The 14,984-nt window shown below is 48.4% G+C and overlaps 1 pseudogene; it reads right to left on the reverse strand.

Annotated features, from left to right (window-relative positions):
• Positions 1 to 10,860: 10,860 nt before the first annotated feature.
• Positions 10,861 to 11,771, reverse strand: LOC149356402 (uncharacterized; annotated as a pseudogene).
• Between the last annotated feature and the right edge of the window lie 3,213 nt (positions 11,772 to 14,984).

A 14,984-nucleotide genomic window follows, 5' to 3' on the forward strand; every position in this document is an offset into this window, starting at 1 on the left:
TCGTGACGTCACATTTCGCGAATTTCAAAAGGGGCCAATTTTACTTCGGCTAGTAACCATGCAACTAATTGAAGGGATCGTATAATGATGCTCCAAGTAAGTGGGACTGAGCTTAGTTAATTGATAAATTACTCAATTAGCCTAATTAACTTTTCTAGTCAGGCCATATAAATAAATAAAACCGAGTAGGAAATTGGTCGAGCTCGGGATTCGAACCCCGGTGTTCGGAGTGCGAGACGAGCATGCTATCCACTCCGCCATGCCAGCTCGATGGTTTGGGAAGAACAAAGGTGCGTCTAGTGAATACGGTGTCTTCGCTCACTCCCATCCTCCTCCCTTCCCTTCCGGCGAGGTATAGGCGTCCACCGAGATATGAGAGACGGATACATTTCCTTTCCTCAAAAACAAATTTACCTACGAGCGAGGCGTAGAACCGAATGGGCGATGGCGTTCTATGGACTCCCTGGAAGCGTTGCAATACGCTGTCGTGTTCCACTCTTAGAGGCAAAGCTTAACACCTTAACCACACATCAGTGACCGCACTTTAGGTCAAAAAAGTGCCCCCCTGAATTTTTACGGGTGTCCACCGAGATATCTGAGACAGTTAGTGCGTAATTTCCTTTCCTCAAATACAATTTTAATTTTCTTCATTACGCCATCTTTGTCTTTCTTCTTCCACTCCCACTTCCTCCCTTCCTCTAAAGTGCGGTTCGTGTGTCCACGGAGATGACAGAGAATTACTGCTCCATTTCCTTTCCTCAAAAAGCGTTCAAAGGGCAAGACATCGCGCTGAACGGGTGGTGCTGTTCCGTGGACTCCCTGGCAGCGCTAAAACACGCTGTCGCGTTCCACTCCTAGAGGCGAAGCTTAAGCGTCATTCATTAGCAGTTAATTAGTATTCAGACACCAATCAGTAATTAACCATTAAATAGTGATTTGTCATCACTTAGTAATTAGTACTCAATTACATGTGACGCCACCAGTGCCACAGAAACAGTCAAAGTGGTGCGGAAAACGCTTTCGCCTCTACGCACTTTAGACAGTCAAAGTGCCCCCTGAATTTTTGATTAACTTTTATATCTTTGCCAGTTCTATTCTTTCTGAGGGGTTAGACGCTTTCATTCTTCAGCGTTTCATAACAAATCTTTTGTCTCCTGATATAGCTCGCCGGTATCCTGTCGAACCGTCATACCACGCACTACTCCTCGTCACACCGTAACAATAGCTGTAATATTACCGCTCACTGTTTGAACATTAGGATCGCCTTCCTCAGTTAAAGCTGAAAACCTGCCCTGCAGCTATATCTTGAATTCCTCTACATTCCCTCTTCCCGCTAACTGGTCAACGGGCTTCCGCTTTACTAGTCTCTTCCGTTCCGCCTTGAAGTCTGAGCTAATTCTTGACCTCACCATTCTGTGGTCGCCACAGCGCGCCTTCCCGAGGACCCCCACAAACCTAATGTTACCAGGGTGAGCGCATAGTATGAGTCTCTTTCGTTTGTAATCCTGCCATTGCGGCTTTTCCGCATCCACTGCCACTTCTATCGTTTCCAGATAGAAGTACTCTTGACTTTTAAGTTATTTCTCTCTGAGAACTCTACTAATAACTCCCCCCTTGCTATTCCTGGAGCCTACGCCATAGTCGCTACCGCCTGCTCTCCTGCCCGCTTCTTGCCTACCTTCGCAGTGAAGTCGCCCATTTGTACATTGCACTATGCTTTTACTTTGTTCACTGCCGATTTCACGACTTCATAGAACATTTGAACGATTTAGTCATCATGGCTGGATGCAGGCGCGTAGGCCTGCACGACCTTCAGTTGGAACATTTTATTAGGTCTATATACAATAGCTGCTCCCCTGTCTTTAATACTATAGAATTCCTCTATTCTGTCAGCTATATCGTGATTGTTGAGGAATACGACTCCTACTTAATGTCTTTCATCGAATCTATGATTGCACCATATGTTCGCGCCCCTTATTAATGTATACGCCTCATCTTTCCTAAGCTAGCTAATCCCTATGCCATTCCATTTCATACCCGCTACTTCCTCGAACAGCACTGCTAGGCCAGCCTCACTGGAAAAGGTACTTGGGCGAACCGTCGCCAGGTTCAATTTCCAGTGGTGACCTCTCCGGAGAAAGAGATTCTTATCATCCTCCGTTGCGTCACAGGTCTGACCACCGTCTTAGTCAGGCCGTTTCTGCGAAGGCAGCAGCGCCCTTTTTGTACCCTTGCTATTGTCCCCCTTGCCGCTGCAGTAGGTTTCCGTCTCCGCTGAATAGAGCGATCAGCTACGCGCAGGGAATAACTTAGGGGCGGTATCCACGATCTCTGCCCACCCTCGTCAGGAGACACCAGTTCGCATGCCATCGCGTGTTCCGTCATCCTGTCATGTAGGCTGGGAGTGACGACACCGGTAGATGGGACACTACCGCGATGCTGAACAAACACTGCATTCTGGTAGGGCCTTAAATCAGATTGCTGGTGGGAACATTTTCGACGTTGAGCATGTCTCTGCGCTGAAGGGCTGGGAAAGCACTGAGTTAGGGACTACTTTATATAAGCGACGCGCATAACAGACTTACACGGCCCGACTTCGTATTTTAGGCTGCAAAAAGGTAAGTCTTGTTAGTATAAAACCTCGGATTTTTACAGCGCTTCGTCCTATTTCGGCTCGAGGGGAGGTTTAGCCGCTATGGTGAAGGCATTTTCTCTGCACACAGAGGCTGGCTTGCAGAGTTTCTCAAAGGATCCTTTCACCTTACGCATGTTTCTCGTTTGAGTTATATTATAGACACACGCATACGAGTTGTGCTTGGTACAGCGCCATCTGATGGCACAATCCAGTGGACGAACAGGAAGGAGTAGAGCACGCCAGGGGGAGGAGTGAACGGTCACTGTACTCCGAGAGCAGTATTCCAAGAGATTATATTCGAAATAAAATTATTTTCTTGACGATAGGAAATGCAAGAGTGATAGTCTCACATCTCGTTGGACATCAGAATCACGCCGTTATGGAAAGAAGGAAGGTTTGGTTCTTTGGTTTTTTGGGGTCTAACGCTCCATACCAACTCAGGCTATGACTAACACCGTAGTGAAGGTCTCCGGAAAGTTCGACCGACTGGGGTTCTTTAACGTGCACTGACATCGCACAGCACACAGGCTTTTAGAATTTCGCCTTCATCGAAATTCGGCCGCCGCAGCCTGATTCGAACCCAGGAACTGCTGCTCAGTACCCGAGTGCCCTAACCACTGAGCCACCACGGCGGATGCTTCCCCACTAATCTCTTTTTGCGGGTTAGGCGTTTCAAATCCTTTCTAACTGTATGTCATAGAACTCATCTGCCGAACTTGCGAGGAAGTTTTTTTCAGCTGCATTCGATTCAGATGACATTCGGGTCAAAGAGCACTGCAGAATTATTCGAGAGTTTTGAATGCCTTCGAAATGCCAACAGAGCGCTCTCCGATCCGTAGCCATCACCATCGCCTTTCGGGCTCAAGAAGAGAACCAGGCGATTAGAAAGTTGCACTTAATTGCTGGGTAGAAAGCGGTGGTCCAAGCATTCAGTTCTCGGCCGAGGCTTCTTTGCTGGGTTTAGAGAGGAAAAAGAGGAGGGAAAATAATACTTGTTTACTTGCGGACTACTTGGCCCAGTGACACTACCACAGTTGACATGGCACGGGGACAAAGGCCTGTATTCTTCCATTTCTTGCCTAGCCTTACAGGGAGTATCGCAAAAAGTTTAAGGCCTGTTTGAAATGCGCACCTGGCTTTCTTTGAAAAGAAGCGCGCAGAGCAGGAGCGGGTAGCTGACGTCCAGGAACGCTACGGAGGCGGAGGAGACCACGCCAGCCAGCAGCTGCTTCCCGCCGTCGCGGCATGTAGGACTTATATCCCTGCGCAGAGGTAACTGTCAGTGCGGACACCTGCGAAGGCTATTTCTAATGCTCTGACGCCATCGGGCCCGCCGCTCTTACCTGAGGTGTCGAGGAGGGCGCATAGTGAGCCGGAGCGTCCGCTGCGCTATTTTTGTGGGACGTGCTCTGACAGTAGAGTCAAGGAAAAGCGGCGGGTGGGCCGAGAGTGTCCGCCGCCTTTCAGAAGAGAACCCAATAACGGCGTGACCTCGAGGCACCGGGAGTCTTCATCTTTGTCTTCCTCTTTATTTTTTGTTGTCTTTGGCTTCTGGTGGAATAGCACATACCCACAGTGGGGTATTGGCCAGGGTGCCTCACACGGGAAAAATGGCATAAACGAACGGCGGGAGAATAAGCGCGTGCGCTCATTTTGGTGCTCATTTTCTCCTTTTGTGGTCGCCCTTGCCGACAAATATCCCTGCACACTCCACCGAATCTGTGGCATTCCGAGTGCTTTTCAGGAACGTCACCCTGAGCAGATAACTGGATTTATTGGTGTTATTTTATTGCGAAGCAATACTACTTTCGCTACCACCTCAGCCAGTGCCGTTACGCGGCCGCATAGCCACGCTTGACCTTTCGCGTGACCTCGCTGCGTGACGTCATACCATCTGTGTAAAAACGGGGCCCCATCTCACGCCGTCGCCTTGCGCGGCGCATAGCCACGGCCTGAGTCCCGCTCCTCTCACCAGGGGCGCTGCGCGCTATGTGACGTCATACCATGTGTAAAAATGGAGCCCCATCTCACACCGTCGCCTTGCGCGGCGCATAGCCACGGCCGTGGCCTGACTCCCGCTCCTCTCACCAGGGGCGCTGCGCGCTATGCGATGTCATAACATGTGACGTCATACCATCTGTTTAAAAACGGGGCCCCATCTCACGCCGTTGCCTTGTGCGGCGCATAGCCACGGCCGCGGCCTGACTGCGCTCTTCTCGTCAAGCCCATGAGATGCCGCCTCCAGCCTATACGCTTCGGCAGGTTGCAAAGAGAAAGCATCAGCGAGCTACGGAGACAGAAGAAGAACGAGAAGAACGGCAGCAGAACCACGTATTGCTTCGCAATTACCAGGCTTAACCAAGCTTAGCCACAGCCAATTTTTTAACCAGTCATTACCGCTTATAATGACCCTGCATCTGGGGTTGAAGAGGAGGTATTGAACATTACTACTGGAATGAACAGGCCATTGAACATACAAAAGAATAGAAAGAGAAAAAGGTTGTGTGAAAGACAAAATGGAAGGACACAATAAATAATTTTCAGAGCTAGAAGGCTTTATGGATCCTTATATTTGGGGAGGCTCAGATTTATAACCCCAAGTTGTGGGTGCAGCTCCCCTATGGACTGCAAGACCGCCACTCGAACATTCCGGCCTGTCCAACTGACGGCGAAGACTTCCTGGTTCTACCACAGGTGTTGATATAGCACGTTTCATCGACGCTATCGTGGCCAAAGCGATGGTTTCGTTGGTTGAAGTAACTGAGTATGGCACCGTGATGATTAACATGAAATTCACAAGACTAGTTCAGAATTAAAGTCATTGCAAGACGAAACGTCAAACAAGTATAGACTACACTGTTTCTACTGCGGCGTTCATTGATTCAGAGCATATAATGGGAACGGTTGTGTGGTATTCAGTAGTTCTGTTTATATAACCTAGGTGGCGCTAGGCAAGCACCCGGCGTTTATTGAATACGGGGAAAGTACGGGGACGGTTGTATGAATAAAATAAAGTTGACAAACCTAATGAAGTCTAGAAGCGACCTATAATGCGGTACCTGCGTCCAACAGCATAGGAGTCAACACCGTCCGGCGAGGGACACACTGCAACCGGGTCCAGGATTCTCGTCGGTTTTGAATGCTGGGCAGACTGCACGGCAGGTTTCGGCTGCCGGTTTCGTCTTTCCAGAATAGGCATAAAGGACACCCGGGGCGGAGAAACAAGCCTCGCAAGTCAGGCACGTTTCGACTAGCGGCAGGAGTGAAGCCAAATGACCCCGATCCTCCGAAGCGCAACTTCCTTTTTACGTGCTCGGTGCTCGCTCCCTTACTAGTCTAAAGGAGGGTGGCTTTTGTTAAAAAATATTGGCTGCATTTCTTTTTTTCTTTGCAATGGCGCCTAAAATATCAGCGTAGGTAGGTCAACATAAGAAATTCGCCCAACCTTAGGAACTAATGAATAACTGAATTCATTTTCTCTTGTTATTTTCGTTTCACGTTCAAAGGCTTAACAATGAGCGGAAGGTCAAAATTTGGTGCAGGCTGTTTGAGGCGTTAAAAAATTTGGGTATAATGACCGAATTGTCTTTCTATCTTTAAGGAACGTTTTAGTTGCGCTGTTTCCTTCCTTAAAGATGCAATACCAACTCGCCCACTATGCTATGTTGCTACAAGTTGTCTTTCTAATTAGCACAACTCCTACATGAGCGCGCCCCGAGAGCTGCAATAAAGGAGAAATGAAGAACAGTTTATGATATTGCTGTTATTACGTGGCCTAAACTAAACTTGACGTCACATCACTAGGGTTCCAAATGTTTTTATGGTGAGAGGTACGCTTGTCCTCATGGCGTCTAAAAGTTGCGACTTCAATGGATCCCACAGGGTCCCACTGCACGGCTTAGAAAGTATCCTCGTGGACTCCTTACTTCTGACAAAGGCCGTACAATAACCACCTACCTTAGCACATTACACATTACTTGAAGATGCACTAGTCCACTGACGACTGCGTCGTGCGTCGAGATTTTACTAATCGCCAGGATGTGAGTACGTTACAGGCAGAAGCTGAGGCTATTTGTGATTCCTCTCATGAGCCTTTGGAATTTCGCTGCTCTGAATACGGAGTTTTACGTGCATCGCGAAGACGGTCAAGAACAGCTACCCGCGATCTTATTAACAGTATCCTTGGCCTCGTAATATTTTACCGCTACCATGGACTAACCATTACATCGTACCTCATCCGGTCGCTTTATATAATCCGCATAACCAGCAACACGAATAAGAATGCTCGGATACCTGCGATGCAACTTCTTTTCTGCTTCCAAACGCCCAAAATCGCTCGATTATTGACATCATTCACTACGAGTAACCTTAGTACATCTCTCACGTATGGGCAGCGAACTATGTGAAGCCAATTCACTCCGACCTGTACAAAACAATTCTACTCTTTTTTTAACAACTACAGCCACACTGCCAGCATTTCGGCTCTGAAACAAAACTCACACTTAGCCACATTTGCATCTCGCCGTTATTTTGTGCGAAAGCAACAGTACACGGGCTCAAAACGAACAAAGCATCTTGTGGCGTCCCTGGCCTCGACAACGGAGAAATGAAATCAATATTGCCGCGACTAGGTTTCGAACCCATGCGGGCGCGAATTTCGCATTTTCGCTGCCCACAGCACGAGAGCACTGCGCTATCGCCGCAACCGATTACGCCTCGCGTTGAACTGCAACAATCTCGCGCTGCACATTGCACATCGTGTTCATCAACTTCCTTCTGCGGCATGAACAGATGAGATCAGCTGAACCTTGATCAAAGATTAACCTGAGCCTAATATCGTCGCCAGACGTGGCAACAAGCCAGCAAAGCAAAGCATTGAGCCATCCAGGCTAAACACATGCTTTCGCACGTCTAATCGGCTTAACTGCGTTAAAATCCTACCACTTTTTTCTAGCCTTTGCTTCACAAAATATGTGTCCACAACATCCACCGTAACAACAAACCAACCTCTAATCCAGTGTGTCATTCACCGTTACTTAATATGTCCCCAGGTGAGGAACTTAGCTACCGGCACTAATTGCTGTTCTAAAAGTTTTCTTCCACGCATATCAGGCGACAGGACCAGCCTTCGTGGACTCATTTCAGCAATTTCGTACCACCAGTACTTTCAAAATGCGTCGGCTAGCTTTGGAAATTCAGTGCCCTAAAAGCTTGCGTGCGCGTTTTTCTACTCCTTTTCCTACAGTTACCAAAATACATATTAAGATTCATCCCTGTAACGCCTACTGGTCTCGAGGCTAATTTTAAACGAAGTAAAATAGAATAACTGCAGGTGGAGCTACCATTCTGGTGTAGGAGGTGGTCGTACGTGGTCGAGACTTCGATAAAGTCTCTGTAAGGAAAGAAAATGCAGATGCGTGGTGTCGTGAAATTTTTGCGTGGCATAAAGACGAGAGCTGTCTCAATCAAACCGCGCCAGACTAAAAACAGACCAGGGCGAAGAATGTCTGCACGACTCAGTCACCTGTGAGCAGGGTGCGAACCTCTGCAGGAGAACAGAAACGTGCTCAGAAGAATCGTGTATTAAATTATCTTATCAGCTTAGTACAAAACCACATTTTAAGAAAGTTTCAAAAAAAAGAAAAGCTTTTTTGGACCATTACACAATACAGTTCTATCACTGCGGTATAATACCATCATGAGGAAGGCTGGGGAAGAAATGAGAAGCCTCGAGCATTGCAAAGGGGTTTGCCAACGGAACGACAACCTGGAACGCCATAATCATGAAGCCAAACAAAATAAAAATAGTCTGTAGAAAACCGCAAAAGCATCGCATCTTATGGAAATGGAAATAAAGATTTTCACCTGCCTCATCTGCGTATCAGATATTAGATTCATCTGCACCAGACATGGGCACTCTCACGAGTGCAGGCCGTCTTGAGGACGTCCGTATCCCCATCTCATAAACGGTTCATTTGGGGAGGTTCGGGAGGATTGGCGCAGAAAAAATTTGTGAGGGCGAGTGAGGGAGGGCACGATGCAGGGCTTGAGGGTGAGGGTGTGTCACGAAATTGGTTCCTGCCCCGGCCATTTGTTAAGTTCCCCGTCCGGGCTGCAGCCGATTCTAGAACACGTGTGGATGACGACTAAAGCAAAATCAGAAAACAAGAGGTATCTAAAGTCGAGCTTAGGGACGAACGCCTTTGTTAAACACTTCTGCCACGCCGCTGCACGCATCCTTCGCGGCTGCACTCCCGAGCATAAGATAAACCTAGTGTGGGTACCCACACACGCGGGAAACTATGGAAACAAACGGGTCGACCGAGTAGCCCGAGGACTAAACAACTCGGTGGCCGGCCCCACGGACCCCGACGCTCTTGCTGAGGATACCCAGACCTTTGCTGAAATCACCAACTTCCACAGAAAGATGAAACGCCGATTCTCGCCTCCCCAGCCCGACTTAAATCGAGCGCAAGCCGCCTTGCTCCGCAGGTTGGAAGGTTCACGAAAGGAGTAGCAAAAAACACATAAAAGGAGCCCGAAAGAAATTGAGCACAGCGCATTGCTTGTTCCGTGGCGCTATGCGGGCTTGAGGCCTTGTTGGTTTTTTAACTGCCGAAGCACGCGCGGAATCTGTTCGGCCGCAGAAGTTTCTTGACACATAGACCATGCTTTCCGAAGGTAATTCCGAAGTTTCGGAAGGTAACTCTGCATTTTGCATCGATGCAAGCGCCCTAGCACAGGCGCCAGGAAAGACGCAATTACACGAAAGCCGCACTTACAGCCAGCGCGACTCTGCCTTTCTCGCCCGCCTGAGAGCAAGGGAGCCTTTCATCCTCACCCTCTGTACCCTCGCACCAAGCGCGCTTGGGAGACGGGCACGCCAGCACTCGGGCCTTCAGCCGCTCGGCGGCCGTGCTCGGTGGCCTGTATATTTTTGACCGGGGCTGTACATGGTTGAGCTGAGTAACAAAGTTTCAAATATCTTCGTTGAAAGAGATGACCAGGAGAGGCCGTTTGTTTTTGCCTGCACATCTGAAGGAGGGCTGCCCTGCACCACTCCACGATCTCATCGTTCCCTCCTCGTTCCGGCTGTTTTTTCTTTAGACGTAACCGTAGGAATATCCACGACCGAACCTACGTGAGGGATGTAACTCTGCTCTTCTATAATGCATACAACCCGATTTAAGAGGCCTAAAATAAAAAAAATTAAGAGTAAAAAAATCTCGCCATAAGTTTTCTGTACAGCAGTGACAAGTATAGCCCATATAACTGAGCCGTGGTGGAGAACTGGAAGTTATCGTTGGTGGTTCGAAGGATGCTGCCTAGTGAATGTATTTCTTCTGAAGTCAGTGATGATACGGGGCATGAGGTTGTCACCGTCAGAAACGACGGTTAGTCTAATGATGGCCTTCTTTTCCGGCGAATTTTCCGGCACAAGACATGACGGAGATGAGGCCGACGTTTTTCACTTTAAGGAACTGGCCTCTCTTAGTGCAGTGAAAAAACCGCAGTGGTAAAGGTGCACTAGCATATCCCATCTGGTGCGGCGTTCTGCTATATTCTCTTGGGAAATGAAATACCAACTGTTTGTGCCAGCCTAGTCCGCAGCTTGGCACGCAGTTCTCACCCAAAGAAAAAAGTGGAATGGGTAGTTTAAGGCATGAGTGCTGGCTCATGGTTCCACACATGTTCCCTATTATGCACTTTTTCGGGGTAATTCCGAAGCAGTGCATTGCTGGTATATAAATTCATTGCGCCGGACAGCAATCACCATATCTTTGGATTTGTGCTAAGTAGCAGCCTCTTATAGAGGAAAATAATTTCAGTTCCTAGGACTATCAGGAAATTGAAGTTTCAAGAAAAGAAAAGCAACTGTTATCTCAATTGTACAACACCTGCATTAAAAGAAATGTGTTGCAAAAAGCAGGCGAAGGAATGTATAATAACATAACAGACTCAATGAGCCATAAGAAAAAAGTTGCGGGCTAACAAATGCTCTGACTGCAGTAGACTAGGCCGCGTATTTCAAATTAATCAATACAAATGTTTCTTTTAAAAAGAGTGAAAAAATGCTGTGCTTTCTTCCGTTGATGGAAAATCTATCCGCTACGGGCCAATATCCACCTTTTTTTATTGCACAGGCAAGTTACACAAAGGGCCTAGTGGCATCTTTTTTTTTTATTAAGAAACCAGCTTCATGATTCTCGGACCAGGTAAAGTTGTCACGCAGACTTGCGCCGCTTGTTTGCTGGCGAGTGCGCTTTTCTGGACCTCTTGGTGGATGACGCCAAGGGTTTCGTGTGGTTTACAGCCGCAAACCAAGTGTTGGCGACGGCTTGGCGAACGACTGTGTGCTTCAAGATGTGGCCGTAGTTGTCCACATTGGCGATGTTGATCTGAAGGAAGTACTTTAGGCCGAGCATGAGGGTGATGGGTTTCTTGGAGATGCCGTCGGAGAGCGAAAATCTTCAGCTTGGAGAATGACAATCGTTTACCGTTCCAGGAAGTGCCTGGTCGGGGCGATTCCGGGTGCATGTACTCGCCAGCGCATACGCTGGAGTCTTCGATTAAACTGATCCAGACCACGTACTGCAACTCGTCGTGCAGGCTACTGAAGCAGACAGTCGGAGCTGGCTTCATCAGCCTTCCTTGTGGGCTGATCTGAAGCTCCATCTTAGGCAAAAACTGGGCCTTGTTGACGAGTGTAACTTGCGGAACCCTCACCGCAGGTCCGAGTGGTACGCTGCTCATGCCGCCGAGAGGCAACTTGCTTCTCGTGATCAGCGTCCTCGTCGTCGTCCGCGCCTTCGTCGGCCTGCGAGCACGACGGCTGCAGCGGAGCCACGTTCTGGGCCCCCTCGATGCTGGGGCGCGCCGCGGGTGAAACTTCGTCGACGACGCCGACTGCCTCATAATCTCTGCCTTCATCTTCGTCATTGGTGTCGCTGATAGAATCGCTGTTTCTGCTGTTGGTACTGCAGCTGTCGTCGCTCTCGCTAGAGCTTGGGTAGAGGTAGCATAGCCTCAGTAGGTCGGCATAAACTTTACTCATAGACTTCTTGGTATCGTAGTCTCTAGGCCTGCCCCCTGTCCCAGCAAAGGACCCAGCACAGCCCGACGTTGATGACGCCATGTTCGAGAAGTCACAAGAGGTGCAGCGCTGAAGCTGCTGCCGACGCCGGAGTAGTGATTTACACTCCGAGTATTCTGTGGCGCGTCTGGTATCTCGGACGCAGGGCGCTCGTAATCAGACTGCGAAGTGCTGCTGCCTTGGCGCCTCGGGAATGGCGTTGTTGTTGTTGTTGCCTTGGTGGCATGGCACATACCCACGACGGGGGATTGAGCAGGGTTCAGTGAGGAGAGCCCAATGAAGGCAAATTGGTGCCAAGCTAATGGATTACCTTTTGGTGCCAAGCTAATGATTTAACTTTGGGTACGTATTGCGAGGAATTTAGTATGGAATTTCAAGAAATTACGGGAAGAAATGAATGAAAAAAAACAACCGGCATAAAGATTAGAGAATTGAATACCAGAAAAAAAATCTGAATGATTTTGCAATGCGGACATTTTGGGTACCATTAGCAAGGGAACCTGCCGGTAGCAATTATGTAATTGTGGAGGAAATCTCAAACTTGATGCAATGCGAAACCGCTGGCGCTAGCACCGAAGGAGAGAAGAAGCGGAACCGACAAAGTGGAAGCGGAACCGACAATTTCCCATTCGAGAAATTGGAATTTCGAGATACGTCCTTCTCTGAAGTGCAAACCTCCGGCAATAGAGTAGGAAATGTCGTTCTCTTCTGGTGGCCCATAAGATGGCTCAATTTTTATGCCGAAGGGTGGTGGTCACATGCTTTTCCACTCTGACGCCATTAATCCTCTTTCGAGTGGAACATTTCTACTTTTTTTTCTTGTTTTCGCCGAGGACCTGCACCGTGAATTCCAAAGCGATGTCATGTGACCGCGTACAAGACCACCGCACCTCTGCTGAAAAAGGTGCAAGGCGGGGTTCGAGTGTGTTTTGTTCAAATATTCGATTTTGAGATTTTGCGGTCCTCTGATCCAGAATTTCTACCTTCCAGAAAATATATTACAATTGGGTATTGGTTAATATAAAAAAAAACAAATTTTTGCGCACCACTTCGTCACGTCAGACGAAAAGGCGCGTGAACCTAGGCGTGTTCGCTTCGTTTCGTATACTTGCGAGAATTTGACGTTCTAGAATTTTTATCATATCTCAAGTTTCATTTTGTAATTTGGCATTTTTCGTCGTATATTTTTCAGCCACTAGGGCCTCTTATGTAGCTCTTCTGTTAAAGGAAATTCTGGTCAATAAAACGATTGATTGATGGATTTTAACATCCCAAAGCGACTCAGGCAATGAGTGACGCCGTAGTCGAGGGCTTCGGAATATTCGACCACCTTGCGCTTTTGAACAAGCACAGACATCACACACTACATGGACCTTCAGCATTTCAACTCCATCGAAATGCGATCGCCGCAGCCGAAATCAAGCACGCGTTTTTCGGGTCAGCACCCTAGCATCATAACAACTCAGCCACCGCGAAGGCTCTGATGAATAAAGGGGCTTTTAGAGATTATTGACATTTTTTTTCTTAAGAACACCTTCGGTGGTTAGTGTACCTTTTTATCGGGAACTGTAAGGCATTAGCAAACAAATTTTCTCACAGCTCCTAATTAATGTAATTTACTCCACTGGAACCAGAATCAATAGCCTAAGTGCATTTGTATTTTAACAAACGTAGTTTTTTTATAAGCGCATAATTTTATTTCCATTTGTGCAAAGCGTTGGTTGTCAATTTTGTACAAAATTGAAGCAATCTACAAATAGTTGATGCTGAATAAAACGTCCAAGTTCTCTGTTTGGCAATTTTTCTCCCTGATGTTCCTGCAAAGCGCCAGCTTCAAATGGACAGCCTCCCCCAGTAGCACAAACGGGGCTCGGAATTGCGGGCCCTCATGGGCCCGACACGGGCAGCCCATGGGGGCCCGGTGTGGGATATGTGCGGGATTTGGAACTCGGCATCGCGCGGGGCCCACAGGGGCAACCCAGTGGGCTTGCTACATAGGACCAGCAGGGGACCCCTATGGTCTGCATGCATAAAAAAGATACAGGGGGCTTTCCTCGGTTCTTTGTGGGACCCATAGGGGCAGTAATGGGCTTCTCAGAGGGGACCTCCAGGGGGGCTTAGGCGGCAGTGCAGCGGGGTCGCACATGGGCTAACCCATGCTCGGGCCACATGGTCAAGCCCAAGTCCGGTCCACATTGGCTAGCCGAAGTTCGGTCCACAGGCAAACACACATAGACCAAGAAAGAGACAGGACACACACCAGGGGCGCTATGCCGGAAGGCCCGAGTTTGGCGCTCGCCCGAGTTTCATCCGAGTTTGCGATGACGGCAGATTGTGAACGAAGATAGCGCGGAACGTGCGCAGGCAGCGGTCAATAAAATGTAGAGATAAAGCCACGTGAAGGCGATGCAAGCGCACCCTGCGCGCCAGTTTCACACTTCAAACACAATACACTGCGCAATACCAGGGCGCAGCGCTACCTGAAGTTATCAGCGCCATATCAGCAATCGCGAAATCGTGACTTCTCTGCTATCTATCTGCACACTCGCCGCTAGCTGTTTGACACGCCTTTCGGGCGCATCAAAGGCGTGCAGAAGGCGTGTCTTCTCTTTCAGGCTCTATCTGTCTCTCCATTTCCGAAGATGAACAGTGCGCACTAGGTGCACTCTTGTATCAACCCTTTCTCTTCTCTCGAATACGTTAAAAAGCAACAGATAATATTATGAACATTTTGTTCATTTCCAAATGTATTTTAAAATCTGAATCCAATGAATTGTTGTTGAAAAGCATAGCTTTAGGAAATTAACAAAGATTTGACACTTTCTGCCGCTAGTGGCGATAGTGAGGCCATTGCTTGCCGCGTGGCTTGCATACGAACATGCATACGAACTATAGCGGCAGCCCACCGTGCCGAAAACGAGAGAGCTCCTGCGCTGACACGCCGCCGTTAGCGCTGCCTTCGACTGGAAAGACTGGGCAACTACTACACGCTGAATCGGTCTTATTTTTCGGCCATTGCGATAATATATTTTATTTTGTCGTGTATCAAAATATAAAAGTCATTCATCTTCCGGCTTGAATAATACACAAAAGCAAAAAACTGAACTGCACTGCACCGCCGCGTTACTGCTGCTCTCTGCAGTGACCTCAGGTGGAGTTCTCCGCTGCTACGGCCGCTGCCGCACCCCGCTATGGCCAACCATTGCTTTTAGTACGCTCTTGGCGAATCTCACCGGTAGAAATTGGCCGTGCGAG

Source organism: Amblyomma mixtum, chromosome 3 (assembly GCF_055824585.1).
Source record: "Amblyomma mixtum isolate Tamu chromosome 3, ASM5582458v1, whole genome shotgun sequence".
Classification (NCBI taxonomy): Eukaryota; Metazoa; Arthropoda; class Arachnida; order Ixodida; family Ixodidae; genus Amblyomma; species Amblyomma mixtum.